The 16,748-nt window shown below is 40.2% G+C and overlaps 1 pseudogene; it reads right to left on the reverse strand.

Moving 5' to 3' along the window:
* Positions 1–4,343: 4,343 nt before the first annotated feature.
* LOC143397754 (thyroid receptor-interacting protein 11 pseudogene) lies at positions 4,344–7,657 on the reverse strand (annotated as a pseudogene).
* Positions 7,658–16,748: the final 9,091 nt, after the last annotated feature.

Below are 16,748 nucleotides of genomic sequence, written 5' to 3' on the forward strand. Positions count from 1 at the left end.
GGTCTATTTTTGAGAAGGTTCCATGTGCTGCTGAGAAAAAAGTATATTTGCTTGATGATGGTTGATATATTCTATATATGTCAGTTAAGTCTGGGTTCTTGGTTGTGTTATTGAGTTCTATGGTTTCTTTATTCAACTTTTGTTTGAAAGATCTGTCCAATGGTGAGAGAGGTGTGTTGAAGTCAACCATAATTATTGTGTTGTGGTCTGTTTGTCTCTTGAACCTCAGGAGAGTTTGTATTCTTTCATTGTTTGGATTTGCTGTCTAATGACTTCTTTAAGATTCCATTCCATCTGAGTAAGGTATGCCTTGAGTTCTTTATCTGACCATTTTTCCGATGCCTCTAGGTTCTCCTGTAAATTTAAGCTATCCTGCATTGTTTGTAATCCTTTTTTCCCTTGTTTTTTTCATGGTGCTCACTTTACTTTCCAATTCTATTTGACTGCTGTGTTTCTGTTTTCTCCTATAAATTTGTTTTGGTTTTGTTTATCTTCAGTATCTCTCTTTTGTGATGGGAGACTATGTCTAGAGATGTTGGGTTTTATTGTAATTTAAAGCCAATTCATTCGTTTCATAAAAGGCATATGGATTCTGAAGGTGTATAGCGATCCGCGGTTTGGTCTTAAGACTTTATGTTTAGGTTGGGTGCTGAGATGGTATGGAGGTTGGTATGTCTTGGCTACCTTGGAAGATTGCTCTACTGAAGGGGGATATTAACAGGCGAATGGACCAGGGTATTTGGTGGTGGCTAGGGACTTAGGATCCCTTTATATAGCCTCGAAACATTCACCTATTTGCATTTAGAAAATTACATGTAATGAAAGTCGTAATGCTTGGGATGAAAGGTAGGGGAAGGGGAAGGAAGAAGTCCTTAAGGAGAAAGAGGGAGAACAAAATAGGTAGAATACAATAAAATGGTATTTTGAACATAAAGGGGTGCATTTTGTCAAATGCTTTCTCTGTATCTATTGAGATGATCATAGGATTTTTGTCTTTGATTCTACTGATGCGATGAATTACATTTATTGATTTCTGTATGTTGAACCAACTTGCATATCTGGGATAAACCCTACTTGATTATGGCACACTATCTTTTTGATATGATTTTGTATTCCATTTGCCAGTATTTTATTGAGAATTTTTTCATCTATGTTCATTAGAGATATTGGTCTGAAGTTTTCTTTCTGTGATGAGTCTTTGTCTGGTTTTGGAATCAGGGTGATATTGGCATCATGGAATGTGTTTGGAAGTGTTCCCTCTTTTTCTATTTCATGAAATAGTTTGAGAAGCATTGTTGTGATCTCTTATTTATAGAGCTTGTAGAACTCAGTTGTGCATCCATCCGATTCTGGGCTTTTTGGGGGGTTGGTAGGCTACTGATAGCATTCTTTATTTTGTTGCTTGAAATTTATCTGTTTAAATTGTGTATGGTGGGGTTAAGTAGAGGAGCATCTGTGATGCCAACTGGGCAGAGCTCAGGAGGCAGTTGAACATTTCTCATATGAACTGCTATGGGAACTTCCTTTTCAATGTATGGAAGAATGGCAATATAAATAAGTTAGTTAAGAAGAGAGGTGAGACTGGGTGAATCAGTGTCGCCTGTTAATTTTTTGGAAAAAAAGTTTTAACCATTAACACATAATCAAACTTCCTATCTCCTAAATACATTAGAAATATTCAGTTAATCATGGCAAAATTGACAATAAAATTTCGTTCTAGTTGGAGTCAGACCTCTTTACATCTTTGGACTAGTTTTGTTTTCACCTTGTTCTACAAATGTTTCTATTTCTGGATCCAAGATTGTGGGCCAGAGGGAGGCAGCATTCTGCATTGCCCTGTGACCTGGGATGCAAGTAGTGAGACTGCTGCTTCTCTGCAACCTTATTCCTGCCCCCTGCACTTGTCAGGGCTCCAACTACTCACCTCAGGGTCACAACTACTCACCCAGGCAGGGCAACCAGGTACCCAAGTGAGACCATAGGCAGCTCCAACAGCACCTTCAAAGAACTTTTGGCCACCTAGGTGAGCAGAAAGCACACATGCTGCTCCCATGGAGAACACCTGGAAGCTTCCCATGAGTAGAAATAGCAGTCACTATCCCCATGTGAACCCCATCTACCAACGTGGGGTTTCCCCCCAGTCACCACCATCTTGGGCCTCTGCAGCAGTGGACACAGTCCCTTATGTGCAGTAGTCTGCCTGCAACCAGGAACTTCACACAGGCTCTGAAGTCAGCCGACACTGTTGGTCACTGAACTCAGCTTCCAACACCATCTCCTGGCTCCCCCACCCGACCTGACACCCCACTGCTGAATCCAGGAGCCTCCATCTTGGGTCACCTTCATCACCATCCTCCACGTACCCAGTTTCTAACTCCCCCCTCTCCAGCAGCCACTAACCTGGCACAGGGACACTCTGATTACCTTCACCACCCTGAGGGTGGAGATACCAGCTAACAACAGAGGACACCACCTACCAGATGAGAAGGGAAGCAGGAAAGATACCAATTGCCAAGCAAAACAAGCCCTGTGTCTTCCTTCAAGGTTTTTTTCCTTCTCTCCCCTCTCCTGTCTCCTGCCCTCACATCCCCAACATGTGTGAAGCCAAGTACATTGCATGAATTAGGATTTTGAGGACTGGGATGTCTGAATAGTATATTTGAGTTGTGTTGTACATTCTTTTTACATTTTTTTCTTTCTCTATTCTGCCACCAATTTCTGGTATTTTAACTTTTTAAAATTTTTCTTGATATATATGTCTGTTTGTTTTATATACTCTACTGTCTTCCCACTTTCTTGTCTGATCTATATAGCCACTAGGTATTTTGTTTTCACTTTTTATTTTTGTAAATTATGATAAAAGATGAATCAAAAGTTTTCAGCTCAAGTAAGGTGAAATCGAAGAAGAGAAAAAAGTAGATTACATAGCAAATAGTTCTGACACCTGCAATTTCGAAAAAAGTTGAGAACATTTTATCAAAATTAAATTAATTTTATTAAAATTCATATTAAATTACATAATGAATATTAAATAATTTTATTTATATTAAAATTTACTAAAATTAATTTTTAAACTAATCTTTAAAAATTAAATAAATTTTTAAATGCAAATCATTAATTTTATTAAATTAATCAATAAAATCAATTAATAAAATGAATTAAATTAATGAAATCAATTAAATTCATAATTAAATTAATTAATAAAATAAATTAGTGAAATTAATCCATAATAAACTATAATGTGATTTATTTTAAATAATTTAATTTATATTAAATTTTATTTGAATCAATTTTAATAAAAATGTTCTTAATGGTTTTAGAAATTACAGGTGTCAGAGAAGCATTTGCTACATAATCTGCTTTTTCACTTCTCTGATATCACCTGACTTAACCTAGAAACTTTTGACTTATTTTTTACCTTAATTTACCAAAATAAGAAAGGATTTAACTACCCCTTTGTTAACTTTTTTGTCTTTCAAAACTTTGTAATGTTTTTTTCTCTATCCCAATTTTTTTCCTTGATCAAATGTTGTTAAAAATGTGTTTATCAGCATTCCTGAAGGGCCCAGCAAAGTATGTAAACTGTCCAGATACTTAATGATACATTCTTACAAATTAAAAAGGATGCATGTGATTATACTTTGGGTCTGACTGACAAATGTCCTCTTCCTTCTGGACATATTTAACATCTAGAAAACAAAATGAACGTCAATTTCGTTTATAGAATGAAGTAAAATAAATAGGTTTCATGGTATTTGGATTAAAAGAATCTTAGAATTTATCCACTAAACTTCATGCTCAGGCCCTCCCACTATAATTTTCTTGTAGTAGTTAAACAGTGTTTTCTTTTATAAACTAAAGAATTCACAACTTTTCTACATCATATTTTATTTTCAGCTAGCCCAAATTCTGAGGTATGTATCTTTTTCATATGGGTTTCATATGGGTTGGATTTTTCTTCTAATCTGTCTGTTATATAAATGTATCATTTTTATCTTAATATAATTAAATGTAACAAATATAATCCTAAAAAGGGGGGTTGGAGCTATGGCTATTATTGCTATTGATTACCTGATAGCATTAGAACAAAATATCACATGAAAAACAGGACTATGGTAAACAAAGAAAAATTTATTTTAAAATAGTGCTACAGCAAACAAACACACACTAAAAATGGGGAGGGGGAGACAAAATACCTGGTACTTCTATGTGTTAACTTTTTTCTTTGTCCCTACAAATACACCACTTCTTTTTCAAAAGTCCCTTTATAAAAAAGAACAGAGTGTTTATTTCTTCTTTAAAGTGCTAACTCATCTCTGGCTTGAGAATCACTTTGAATTGCTTCAAAGGTCCTTTAGTACAACCCTGGCGCTATTGTCTGGCGACACTGGCAATGGTGTAAAGGTGGGCATGAAGTATGCGATGGGATTCAAAAGGAGATTCCCAGGTCCACCAGGTCCAAGTCCATCTAGGCTAATCAGTGGCACAGCCACAGAACTCGGTGCCAAGAATGGATTCACAGCCTCTCTTTTACCAGCTCTGAATTCTGCTGCGTCTCTCACACTTCTTGGTACATTGGCACGTTCCTTTCTCCTTCCTCTGGAGTCTAGACACTTCATGGCACGGGCAGAAAGTTTTGGTGATGGAATGGATGAATGAGATTCTGTTTCCAGAAATTGGACAAAAAGTTCTGAAAAAGAACTGTTCAGCCCAGGTTGCTCATTTGGCGTCAAAGGTGTGTTGGGGACACATTGGGATCCTCCTGCAAGCCATCCCGTCATCCGCTTAGTAACACCACCATTATATCCATTCAACAACTGCTCCATTTCCTCCTTTTGAATGCCCAGGATGCTTCCCATTAACCTTAACACTTTGGGACGCTGATTTTTCGGTGTCTGGAAATGCCCAATGAATAGGTTTCTCATTAGGGCTTTGTCCACTTTTCCTTCTGTGCCATTTTCTGAGTTAATCCATTTCTTTTGGGCATCATCCAATATTTCACATGGGAGCTCACTTTGTTCAATCTGTTTTTCCTTTTGATGTAACTCTTGTGTAAGTCTGGTTGCTGAATCCAACATATGGTTGGCTTTATCCAAGCGTTCCTATAATAACAATGCCTCTCTTTCTAGATTTTCTGCCGTTTCCTTCCATTCGGTGGTATGTTGTCTTTCCTTTTCTAATTCAGTGGAATACATAGCTTTTTCTTCTTGTTGGGAATGCTCTAGAACCTTTTGCAGGTTAATGAGTAACAGTGCATACTGCTTTCCTTGTTCCTGGTAGAGAGAAAGCTGCAGTGCGTTCTCTTCCCTCTCTTGGGAGAGGAAATGCACCTGTTTTTGCAGGGACTCGACCTGCACACTGGCTTGATGACTTGCATTAGAAGAGGAGAGCAGCTTTTCCTCCAATAGTGTGACTTTCTCTCTCAGGTTCCTCTCTCTCTTCTCTGCAGCCCCAATTTCCCGGCTGTAAGAATCTTCTGATTCTAGAAGATGGCTCCTCAGGCTTTGTACCTCCTGCTTCAAGTGTAATTCTTTGTCACGTAAGTGTTGAACCTCTTGCTCTAAGGTCCGGTTTGCCATCTGTTGGTGCTTTAGAGACAAGGTGACTTGGTCTCTCTCCTGCTGAAACAGGATGGTCTTCTCCTGCATGGATTCAACTGTTTTCAAAAGCTGACTGAAGTCCTCAGCCTTGCCATCTTCTTTTTCTAGTAACAGCTGCTCAAAGGCAAGAGCTTGCTCCTTCATGGACTGGCACTCGTACTCTTGTTCTAGCAGGATCACAGAGAACTTCAAGTTGGTCTCTTGTAATGCTTGATACTCCATTTCCTTTTCTTGGGATCTTTCTATCATTTTTTCATTTTCCCCTTTGAGTTGAGAAATGACCATTTCTAAAATTAATATCCTCTCTTTTATATTTGTTATTGCTTGCCTTAACAACTCGTTTTCACTCACTTTGTCAGTGAGCTTTTCATTGGAAGAAAGTAACTGATCACTTTTGGCTTGGATGAATAGGTCTTTTTCCTTCAGTAAAGTTTTTAACACATCTTGTTCTTCCTTGAGCTGTTTAATTTTGGAATCCATTTCTTCATGTTCTTTGCTTTCTCTCTCTGTGGTCGCATCAATTGCATCAGACAACCTGTGGTTATTTTCCTGGAGCATCCTAATGATGGCCTCTTTTTCTTGCAGTGATTGTCTCAGCTCTTGGACCTCTGCTGACTGGGAGGTACGTGATAATGCAGCCAAGAGCTGGGGTGGAATCATATCAAGTTTTCCTGAATAAGTTTTAGCCTGAAGAGCTTGTTGCGGGATAGCTTGAGTGAGTTTTCCAACTTCATCTTCAGGCAGCTTATCAATCTGGTTGGTTAAAGATCTATTCTTTTCTTTTGCAAGTTGAATTTCAAGTTCCTGTTCTTGGATTCTTTTTACTCCTTTTTCAGTTTCACAGTGATACAGGTGGTGTTTGTCACTTCTGTTTTCTATATGAAGACTTTTAACTTTTGTTTTTTGAAAACTATCAGAATTGTCTGCTGGAGTATTGTGTGTGTCTTCCTGCAACTGGGCTTTTATTTGTTCACTGGTTTTCTGCACATTCCCAATTTCCTCCTTTCTGCTCCATCACAGAAGGCTGCAATTGACTACATTGCCGCTTCAAGGTTTCACACTGTTCCATTATTTGTTGTTTTTCCACACTGAGCTGCTCTTTTTCTCTCCTCAAGACCTCTGTGTCATTTTGTGCCAAAGATAATTGTTCATTTATGTCTTTTAGTTGATCCTCAAGTTCTTCGATCTTCCTGGCAGACTAGATTTTCAGTTTGTAGAACCTGAATCGCGTTTTTCAAGTCACAGATTTTAGACTCATCAGTTACTGTTACTCCCGAGTCACCTTGCTGTAACTGATTTTCAAGTTTTTTAATTCTTTCTTCAGAGTCATTTAGTTCCTCTCGATACTGGCGACTCATCTCTGTCAGTTTCTGTTGATGTACATTCTGCAAAACTGCAATTTCATCTTGATGATTATCAAGGTCTTGATTTCGGTTTTGTTCAAGTAGCTTAATAGTATTTTGTAGTTGGCAGATTTCACTTTGATCTGAATTATGTGTTGCCTGTGCCTGAGCAATAGCGCTCCAACGGCCAACTTCGAATTCGAGTCTTGAAACTTGAATTGACAGCCTGTTGATTTCTTGTTGTGCTGAAATGATGTCACTGAAGTCCATGTCATCACCGGGAAAGGCAGTGGTTGATGGTACACCACCAGCTCCTGAATGCAGTGGTTGGGCAGCTGACTTCAGTTGCAACAACTCATCCTCTAGTACAAACTGTCTTGCTTTCAGTTGCCTGATTTCGACTTCTTTCTGTGCCAGTTGATTTCGGTAATCTGCAGATTGATGTTGGATCTGTAGCTCGGAAGCTGCATACCTTTCTTCCAGGTCAGTACAATAGTTTTTAAGTCTTTCATTGTCATATCTGATCATCCATTTGGTATCTTCAATGTTCTTTCTCCAATAACTAGGGAAACCTGCTTCTACATCCTCGAAATCGTCGAGAACCTTGTCTTCGGTGACGTTGGACTTATGGCCCATGAAGGAAGCCAAGCTATCCCCCACCTGACCCAAGGAGTGGCCCAAACTGGAGCCTAGGCCTCTAAACCAGGATGACATCTGCCCAATTTCAGTGAGCCATCAGACCCACTCTGAAAACCACCTCTGTCTGTATCCACCTCTGAAAACCACCTCTGTCTCTATCCACCTCTGAAAACCACCTCTGTCTCTATCCACCTCTGAAAACCACCTCTGTCTCTATCCACCTCTGCTCTGAAACTCCTGGAATGCTGGGGGGGGTCAATTATGACCCAAACACTCAGAGTTCCACGAAGGGTGGGGCTCATGCCAACAATTGCTTTCTGCCTAGAAATGCAGAGGCCTGGCCTGGGCTTGTACCAGGGACTTGCAACCAGTGGCCCAGTAACCCCCGTGGTACCTGGGCTCCTTCTCACTTTCCACCCTCGGGCTTGGGTGACTTCTAGCCCAGTGTTAGCAATTTTCCCCAGCTGGCGGGATTCCCTTGCTGCCTGGGCGCTGGCTGCCATATTATCCCTACCTCATTCTTAATGATAATAAACTTTCCCACAAAGATCAGGAACAATCAAGGGTATCCTCTCCTACTACTTCTTTTTAACATCGTGCTGAGTTCCTAGCTAATGTCCTAAGTCAAGAAAATGAAATTAAAGACATAGCGGAATGGGAAGAAAGATAAATATGCTAGTAAGGTGTCTTCTACTTAGGGACCATCTTATAATTTTTACCTTATTCTATGTTGGTAATTAATATCTTTACAGCAAAGGAAGGTTACATTCAATTTCTTCAGGTATTAAATCAGTTTTGACCCCTTCCTAACATGTTGAGCTCCCATAACTTGATATATGAGGAAGGTGTCAAAACTGATATATATATATATGTAGTTTTAGATGGACACAATACCTTTTTTGTTGTTGTTGTTCATTGTTGAATATCGAACTCAGTGCTTCATGTATACCAGGTGAGCACTATAAAACTGAGCCCCAGCCCCAACCCCAAAACTGATTTTTTTTTAATGGGTTGGGAGTATATCTCAGTGGTAGAACACTTGCCTACTAGGTATGCAGTCCTGGGTTTATTCCCCAACACTAAAAAGATGATTTTTATTATTGATTTTATTTTTTTAATACATGACAGTGGAAACTGTGTAATAAGAATTAGAATTCTTATTATACATATAGAGCACAATTTTTTATATCTGTTTGTATATAAAGTATGGTCATACCAATTCGTGTCTTCATACATGTACTTTGGATAAGGATGTGTATCACATTTCACCATAATTGCTACCCCCCCTGCTTCCTCCCTTCCCCTCCCACCACTCTGGCCTATCTAGATTTCCTCTATTTTTCCATGCATCCCCTCCCTACACCACTATTGTCAGTTACCTTATACCAGAGAAAACATTCAGCATCCAGGAATGGCTAACTTCACTTAGCATTATTTTCTCCAACGCCATCCATTTACCTGCAAATGCCATGATTATATATAGATTATAAATAAATTATGAAATGTATTGGATACTTTCCATCTTAACCACACTGAATTTAAGAATGTAAATGCAGATTCCCAAATCAAACCATCACCAATTAACAGGGAAAGGGTTCATTAGTACTGGGCTAGGGAGAATGATATTGGAAATCAGAGACTCCTTTTCCACATTTATGCCTTGTAATTCTAATGTGCTTTTGTTATTTGTACATTGAGATGTTCTTGCTACAAGATCCGACTTGATTTATTTATAAGACTAGGACTTATATTACTTAGACTTATTTATGAGACTGGGATTTCTAATTTTTTAGTAAAATAAATCCCAATATTATTTCTTTATTTATTTACTTTAAGCATAGCTTTTAAGCTATAATTTTAAAGCAGATGTATACAGAAAATGTTGGTTTCCTCCTCTTTTCTCTGAAATATCAGGCTGTCTGCTTTACCTGCTAACCTGGGAAAGCCTGTGGAGTGCTGATGCTCTCTGCTCTGTCCTGTGCATCCTGTGGTTACAGGCAACATGTAGTGTGTGCTCTGGTGTGGAGTGGCATGGCACTGCCCTGGCATATAGAGCTGGCCCATCCAGTGTTGAAACCTAGGGGCAGGCATAACCAAGTCTTCTATCCATGAGAAGTCTCACATCCCAATGGTCATGCAGACCAATGTGCCCTGAGTCAATCTGTGTAAAGTACTGAGAGTACTGCTGGGCATGTGGTGAGTGGCCAAGGGATGTGATGTGTTTTGGTGCCAGCATTGTCAGTGGATGCCTGAAACCCTGTGTTGTGGATGATTCTGAGTGTGTGTTTGGTTGGAAAGAAGGCTGGAATCTCAACTGTGATCTTTGCACAGCATGCGATGAACATTGGCCACCCAACAGCTAGTTGAGTCATTTCCATTCAGGGACAAAGGAGATGGGACCCAGGCAGGAAATGACCACCTCTTAGACAACATAACCACTCTATAACTGGGCAGGAACTTGTTTCTCATCCCTTAGATGGCCCACTTGGGTTGTCTTCCATTTGTGGTTCACAGTTTGCTGGACGTATTGGTTATTATAATGTGGGACAATATCAACAAGGACATTTGACATGAGCATAGGAATGCAGTGTATCATTCGAGATGAGCACAGTTTGAGTTTGCTGTTTCTAATCATGGGTGGGAATGTTGATGGTTCCTGAGTTTCCATTTTTCTCTTATTCTCAATGAACACAATCCTCTTTTTATTTAGGTACAATGTCCCAGTTAATAGTAACTTTTTGTTACTTCCTTCCAGCTGAATGTGATGGATGCCATTAGGTGGAACTTTTAGAAATTTTCTCAAAGAGCAGGTCATATGCTTTTTTGCCTTCACTCCTTCTTTGTATGTGGAATATCAATATAATGGCTAAGCTCCAGCAGCCATTTTGGACTGTAAGACACATTAGAAGATAAAAGGCATGTTCTAAAGAGAGAAGGTACTAGTTTTCAGGTAAAATTGTGGAGGTAGCCCATTGTCCCCAGACTTCTTTATTTGGGAGAGAAATTAATCTGTACTTTTTGGAAACTATTTATTTGGATTTTCTGGGTTTTTTAAAATCCACATCTAATATTTGTTGAATTCTTTAGTCTAGAAAAATGCTTAGCCTAAGAGTCAACCAGGAGAGGTACTAACCTTTTATCTATCCTCCTTTCTCAGCTCATTCTGACACACAGAAAAAGGAGGCTGAATGATAACCACAATTCAGGAATCCCCACAAAACTGGCATTTGGTCAGTTTATGTTATCATGAGATTAGATAAGCCTTTTTTATCTCTGAGCCCAGTTTTCTTTTCTTGGGAGGTGTGGACTGTCACAGCTATCAGGAAGGGTTCTTAGGAGTCTTAACTGAGAAAAATACAGGATACAATGCAACTCTTCCCATATATGTGTTATAAATATCATCTCCATTTGGCTAGTGAGAAAACAAACACAGGCAGGAATTGACCTGTGGAAATTCATACAATGAAGAGAGCATGGTACTAGCACTGGTCTGCTCCCCACAAGCTGCCTCCAAGCTTTCTTAATCCTCAACAAACCTGGATCCTGCTATGGAATCCCATACTTCACATTTTTAAGGATTTTTCCCAGATGTGTCCTGGGTCAAGATGCACAAGCCTGCCAGCCACCAGAAACGCCAGGAACATCCCGAAGCTATCACATATTTATTTGGTTCAGCCCTCAAGAATCTCCCCAAGTCCATATTTAGGACACATCGAGTTCCTTCAATAGCTCCTCCTTCCTTCTGTTCCTGAAGAGGTGCAGATGGCCAATTTTCCCCCTCATCCCTCTCCTAGGAATGCCACTCACTCCTCCCATGACAGTGTGCAGGGTTGAGGATGAGTTTTGATGTCATCATCTGTTTTGGAAGCAGAATTGGATCTCTCAGTGTCAAGAACTGGATGGGTGTGTAGGCATGAAGCCGGTCACACAATGTCTGTTTCTAAGTGACTCTTTCTGCAGCTGGGAACGTGGGCTGGAGTACCAAACATACATAGTTTGATCCATGGACCTGAACTTTGGTCCTGATCTTGATTGTCTAGACAGCACACATCTGGCTTCTATAGTGTTTGCTATATTTTTCTTGCCACCACCAAACCCTTGTCATAATTTCCATGATGGTTCTTGGTCCATCTGCGGGGCTGCAATGTACTTGCGGATGACTGATGTTGCGAGATCCACTGGCCCCATCCGTTTCCCCATGTGGCCCTGGGCTCAGAGTCATCTCCCGGGCGATGGCTTGCAGGTGTGGTGTCTGGGCTGCCCTGGTATCTTCCTTTGTGGTAGTCCCCAGGCACATCCTCACCTCCCGTCTGTGTCAACACCTGCATTGTCACACCGTGGATGAAAAGGGCGAGGAGGGTACTCTAGACAGAGAAGCAATTCTGTAGATCTGAGCAAAATGTGTTTGCCAAACCAAAACAACCCCCTCAGAATCTTTAGGAAATTGGTTCCAGGATCCCTATGGATACCAAATCTGCAATGTTCAAATCCCTTCTATAAAATGGCATAGTATGTGTGCATCGCCCTGGCATATCTGCCTGCGTACTTGATTTATCTCTACGTTACTTGCAGTATCCAACACAGCATCTATGTACCACTTTAGTCACATGGATTCATCCTAGTGCCCAATGTGCAGCAAAAAATTCAAGTTTTGCTTTGTGTAATTTTCTGGGCATTTAAAAAAGATGTTTTTAATTTGTTGTCAGTTAAATTTATAGATGCGAAACCTGAGGACAAAGCAGCAACTATATTCTGCTCGTGTGGGTCTTATTCAGTTGACAGTACCAGGCACCAGACACATTGCTGAGTATCAGCTAGTCATACGTCATGATGCTCAGTCCCAATTCTCACCCTGGGCTCTGGCAGGCAGTATTGTCTTCTGGATGATGAAATTGCCTTTCGAAAGGTGTAGAGGAGTACTCGGACTGTTCCACTGAATGCAAGTGAAAGTCAGTATTTTTTTCTTTATCATCTATTCACATGTCATCATTTGTAGGTGGCTAGCTCATGCATCTCACCTTTTCTTTAGATGTGTTGCTGTTTCTCACATGGTTTTGGAAGAGGCTTCAGGGGACATCCACCTTCGTCTCTGAGTGTGTTGCTCAGAATTCACTAAGTATGACACAGATCTTTTATCAATGTTTATAGTGGTTTTGGTGCATGGAATATTTTTACTTATGTGTGACACAGATCTTTTATCATTGTTTACAGTGGTTTTGGTGCATGGAATATTTTTACTTATGTGTTCAAATGATTTAATTATTATTGTTGTTGTTATTATTATTATTATTGCAATGCTGAGGATCAAACCAAGGGCCTTTCACATGCTGGGGGAAAGTGCTCTACCACTGAGCTATACTACAATATCAATGTATCATTTTAAAAATGGTTTCTGCTTTATTATTAGATGTGGACATTTCATTGTTTCCTCAGATGTGTTTTTATTTTGTTGTAAATGATAACATCATTTAACCAAATGAAAACTAGGTTTTTAAGTTTTTTATTCTTATTGTCTTATAATAACTTTTAAGGAAATCTTGATACTTTTGTAAGATGTCAACATTCCCAAATTTTTACACCTCCCTAAGTTAGTGAGGGTAATTCTGTGACTATCAGAAAGAAGAGAACATTTCATCAAACTTTCAGTAACATAATCTTTGCAATTTTCTGACTTTGGACTCAGGACTAGGTTCTGGGACCTGATGCCAGTAGCCGAATATATAGACTAGCTGTTTACCTTCTGAAACTGAAATTCCCACCTGCATAGGGGGATTAATATTAGAATTCAGTGGGCTGGGCACAGTGCTGCATGCCTGTAATCCCAGCAGTTCAAGAGGCTGAAGCAGGAGGATCAAAAGTTCAAAGCCAGCCTCAGAAACTTAGTGAGGCTTTAAGCAACTTAGATAGACCCTGTCTCAAAATAAGAAATAAACATTATCTGGGGATGCTGCTCAGTGGTTAAGCACACCTGGGCCCTGGGGTTTAATCCCTGGTACCAAAAACAAAACAAAACAAAAAGAATTCAGTGGGATAAAATATGTGAAGTTTTGAGTGCAATGCCAGGCACACAGTAAGGCCAATGTAATAATTCTATTTCTGTTTCCTCTGGGAAAAATATTATGTTGAAACCTCCCTATAAATTTGTGCCTGAGTAGGAGACTTGTACTTGACTTGTGCTGGGCACATGGCAGGTAACAGTTTTTCATAATGTTTGGTGAGATGATAGAATAAATTAAATTTGCCAAAATGTGCATTCCACTGTCTATTGAAAGTGTAGATAACATGAGCAAAGCTGAGTTTATATCTGGAGTGGACACCAACTTTTTTTTTTTTTTTTTACTTTCATTAATATTAAAAAAAAATGAAGGTGGTTCAAAACTGCCCAGGATGTACACCCATTGATGCTTTATTTTTGGGGGGGGGACGGGGGTACTGGGGATTGAACTCAGGGGCATTCAACCACTAAGCCACATCCCCAGCCCAATTTTGAATTTTATTTAGAGACAGGGTCTCACTGAGTTGCTCAGCGCCTTGATTTTTCCTGAGGCTGGCTTTGAACTCGGGATCCTCCTGTCTCAGCCTCCTGAGCTGCTGGGATTATAGGCATTGATGCTTTCTTGATGTGGCAGGCTTTGGGTTGTGTCGGGGGTGGCTACACTCACCCTGGGCTCTTCCTAGTAGGATAGAGAGTCACCAAAGTTGACCTGTGAACTTTTGAAATATCACAATGGCCAGGAGACTGCTCTGTTTTCATTTGTCTTTAAAAAAAAAAAAAAAGAGTAGAAAGCAAAATCACAAAAGAGTTCATAATGATGACATTGAAGAAATAGTGTCAGGCCCCTGTGGAGTTCTTAGGTGAAGCAGGCTATCACGGGTGAATTCAAGTGCATATTTAGTTATATGAACAATGAAGGCCAAAAAACTGCTTTGCATGAGGCATCAAGTGTGTTGCTGAAGATGAAAAGTAATCTCAAAGCCCTTTCCCTTGGAGAACTCTTAGCCTAGCTAAGGAGAAAGGTGCAAATAAACACCTGTGAGCTGCGAGCCCACCCACCCTACAGGTGTGCAGGAGGCAGGAGAAGAGGCTGGGCCCATGAACAAACCTAACGGGAGTTTGTGAGGCTGACTCCTCGGGTCCTCTAGCTGCATGTCAGCAAAGTGGGACTATCCTGATAAACATAAAGGTGAAATGACATGATTATAGGAATCTTTCTGGGCTATGCTTTGAAACTCCAGATTTATCAATACCTGTCTTCTTTCTTCTTCCAACTTATTCAAGTCTCACCATTGACTTCTCAGCAGCAGAGGCCACTGGGGTGTGGGGCTGCTCAGTGTGTGGGAATGGGCATGCTCGCCACTTCCTTTGAGGTGACTCACCATGAACACCCACAATAGAAGGCCTCGAGGAGGTCCACAGCTCAATTTAGCATCGTTTCAACTAAGATGTCTGGAGCTCATTTTACCCTTGCCTTCTCTTTCCAGGAAACATTTTTTCTTCCCATGACGTACATTTTATAAAAAACGACCATCCCAGTCAGCCTGTGTAAATGAATAACAACATTCTTTTTTTTTTTTCCTTTTTAATCAATGTGTGCATAATTTCTAGAATGTCAGTCAAGGAATGACTGCTGCTCAGACATACCTTGTGGCACTGGGAAGAGGATCCAGGTGTTGGAGGAGGGATGACCCACAGAAGCTATAAGGGAATTTCAGGGCTCCAAGCCTGTGGTTTCATCTGCGTCTAGTGCAAGTTCAGTGTTTCTGGGATACAAGGCAGGGTTCCTGAAGTCATGGACGTTCCAGACAAATACCTAGAAAGTTAGAAGGCTACGCTGCTCCCCCATGGTTTCTTAGCTACCTAAGCAGAGATGCAGCAGCAGATGCATTCACACTGTAACTGAGACAGACAGCAGAAGGGGTCTGCCATCCACACGGTTTTCAACGTTACGCTGAAAATTCTTGGCAGTGAAATAAAACACACAGAAATAACCAAATCAATTGAATTCTGAGAGGAAAAGAAACATAATAATTATTATTTGCAGATGATATCCTGATCACCGTGGAGGAAATTTGAAAACTACTGCAACTAATAATTGAATGCAGTAAAATGTGGTTAGTTAAAAATAAACATACAAACATAAATGACTTCCTTATGTAGAAGTCATAATCAATTGTAAAACAAGGCAACGAAATGATGCTTCCCACAGGAATAGACAAGGATAAAACAGGTACATAAATGTCACATATATACATACGTCTCTCCAACAAGAACCAAACCAAACAACCAAAAGCAACTGAAATATTTGTTCAGTTCCATAAAACAGCCCAGACTTCTCTTCTGGGTGGGAGATGTGAGAGATGTTGGCTCTTGACCAAGGTCTGGGAAGGGGAGAGGAGCACTTTGCGTGGGCGTGGGCACATGCTGGGCGCCACCATGGGTAGGTAACCAGGAATCCAGTGCGGACACAGGAAACAATCCCCTCATCTTGCAGGGTCTCGAGCCGGGTGAAGGGATTATTTCTTTCCCCCAGCGTGAAGAATAAAACAGCATGGTTCTCACAGGGCAGTCGTATCTGATTTCTGTCCAGAGGACTGCTGTGGTTTGGAAGAGGATCTCCTGGCAGGATGGTACAGAGCCCAGGAATGGAGGACACACACTGAGGACCATCCTAGGAGGGCAAGTGGAGACAGGCGGGTGTGGGTGGGGCACTGTGTGTGCGCAGGAGGTGAGAACACGCACAGGAGCTGTGAGGGGCTCTGGGAAAAATAATGCTCTTTATTTCAGCATTACACCATATCCAATATCCAGTCAATGTATAAACTTCCAATGGATGGAAGACTTCAAGTTAGAATAAAAAAATATTTATAAAAGAACAAGAGAAAAAAATGCATGTGAATAATGTGAATAGAATCTTGAAATGAAATGGAAATATCTAAATGTTGCTCCATATCAGAAACTATGAAATTAACTACACAATTACATATTTTGAATTGACATGTTTGCATGACCACATATATTACAAAGAGAAAATTCTTTAAATATGAAGGAAAGAAACCCATTACATGTGTATGAGAATCATGGGGTAACAGAGACCACTTCCAACTTATCATTATCCATTCTCCCCTCTTCCTTCTTGGCAGAACTCCAACTTCTAGCTGAACACGT

Source organism: Callospermophilus lateralis, chromosome 1 (assembly GCF_048772815.1).
Source record: "Callospermophilus lateralis isolate mCalLat2 chromosome 1, mCalLat2.hap1, whole genome shotgun sequence".
Lineage (NCBI taxonomy): Eukaryota > Metazoa > Chordata > Mammalia > Rodentia > Sciuridae > Callospermophilus > Callospermophilus lateralis.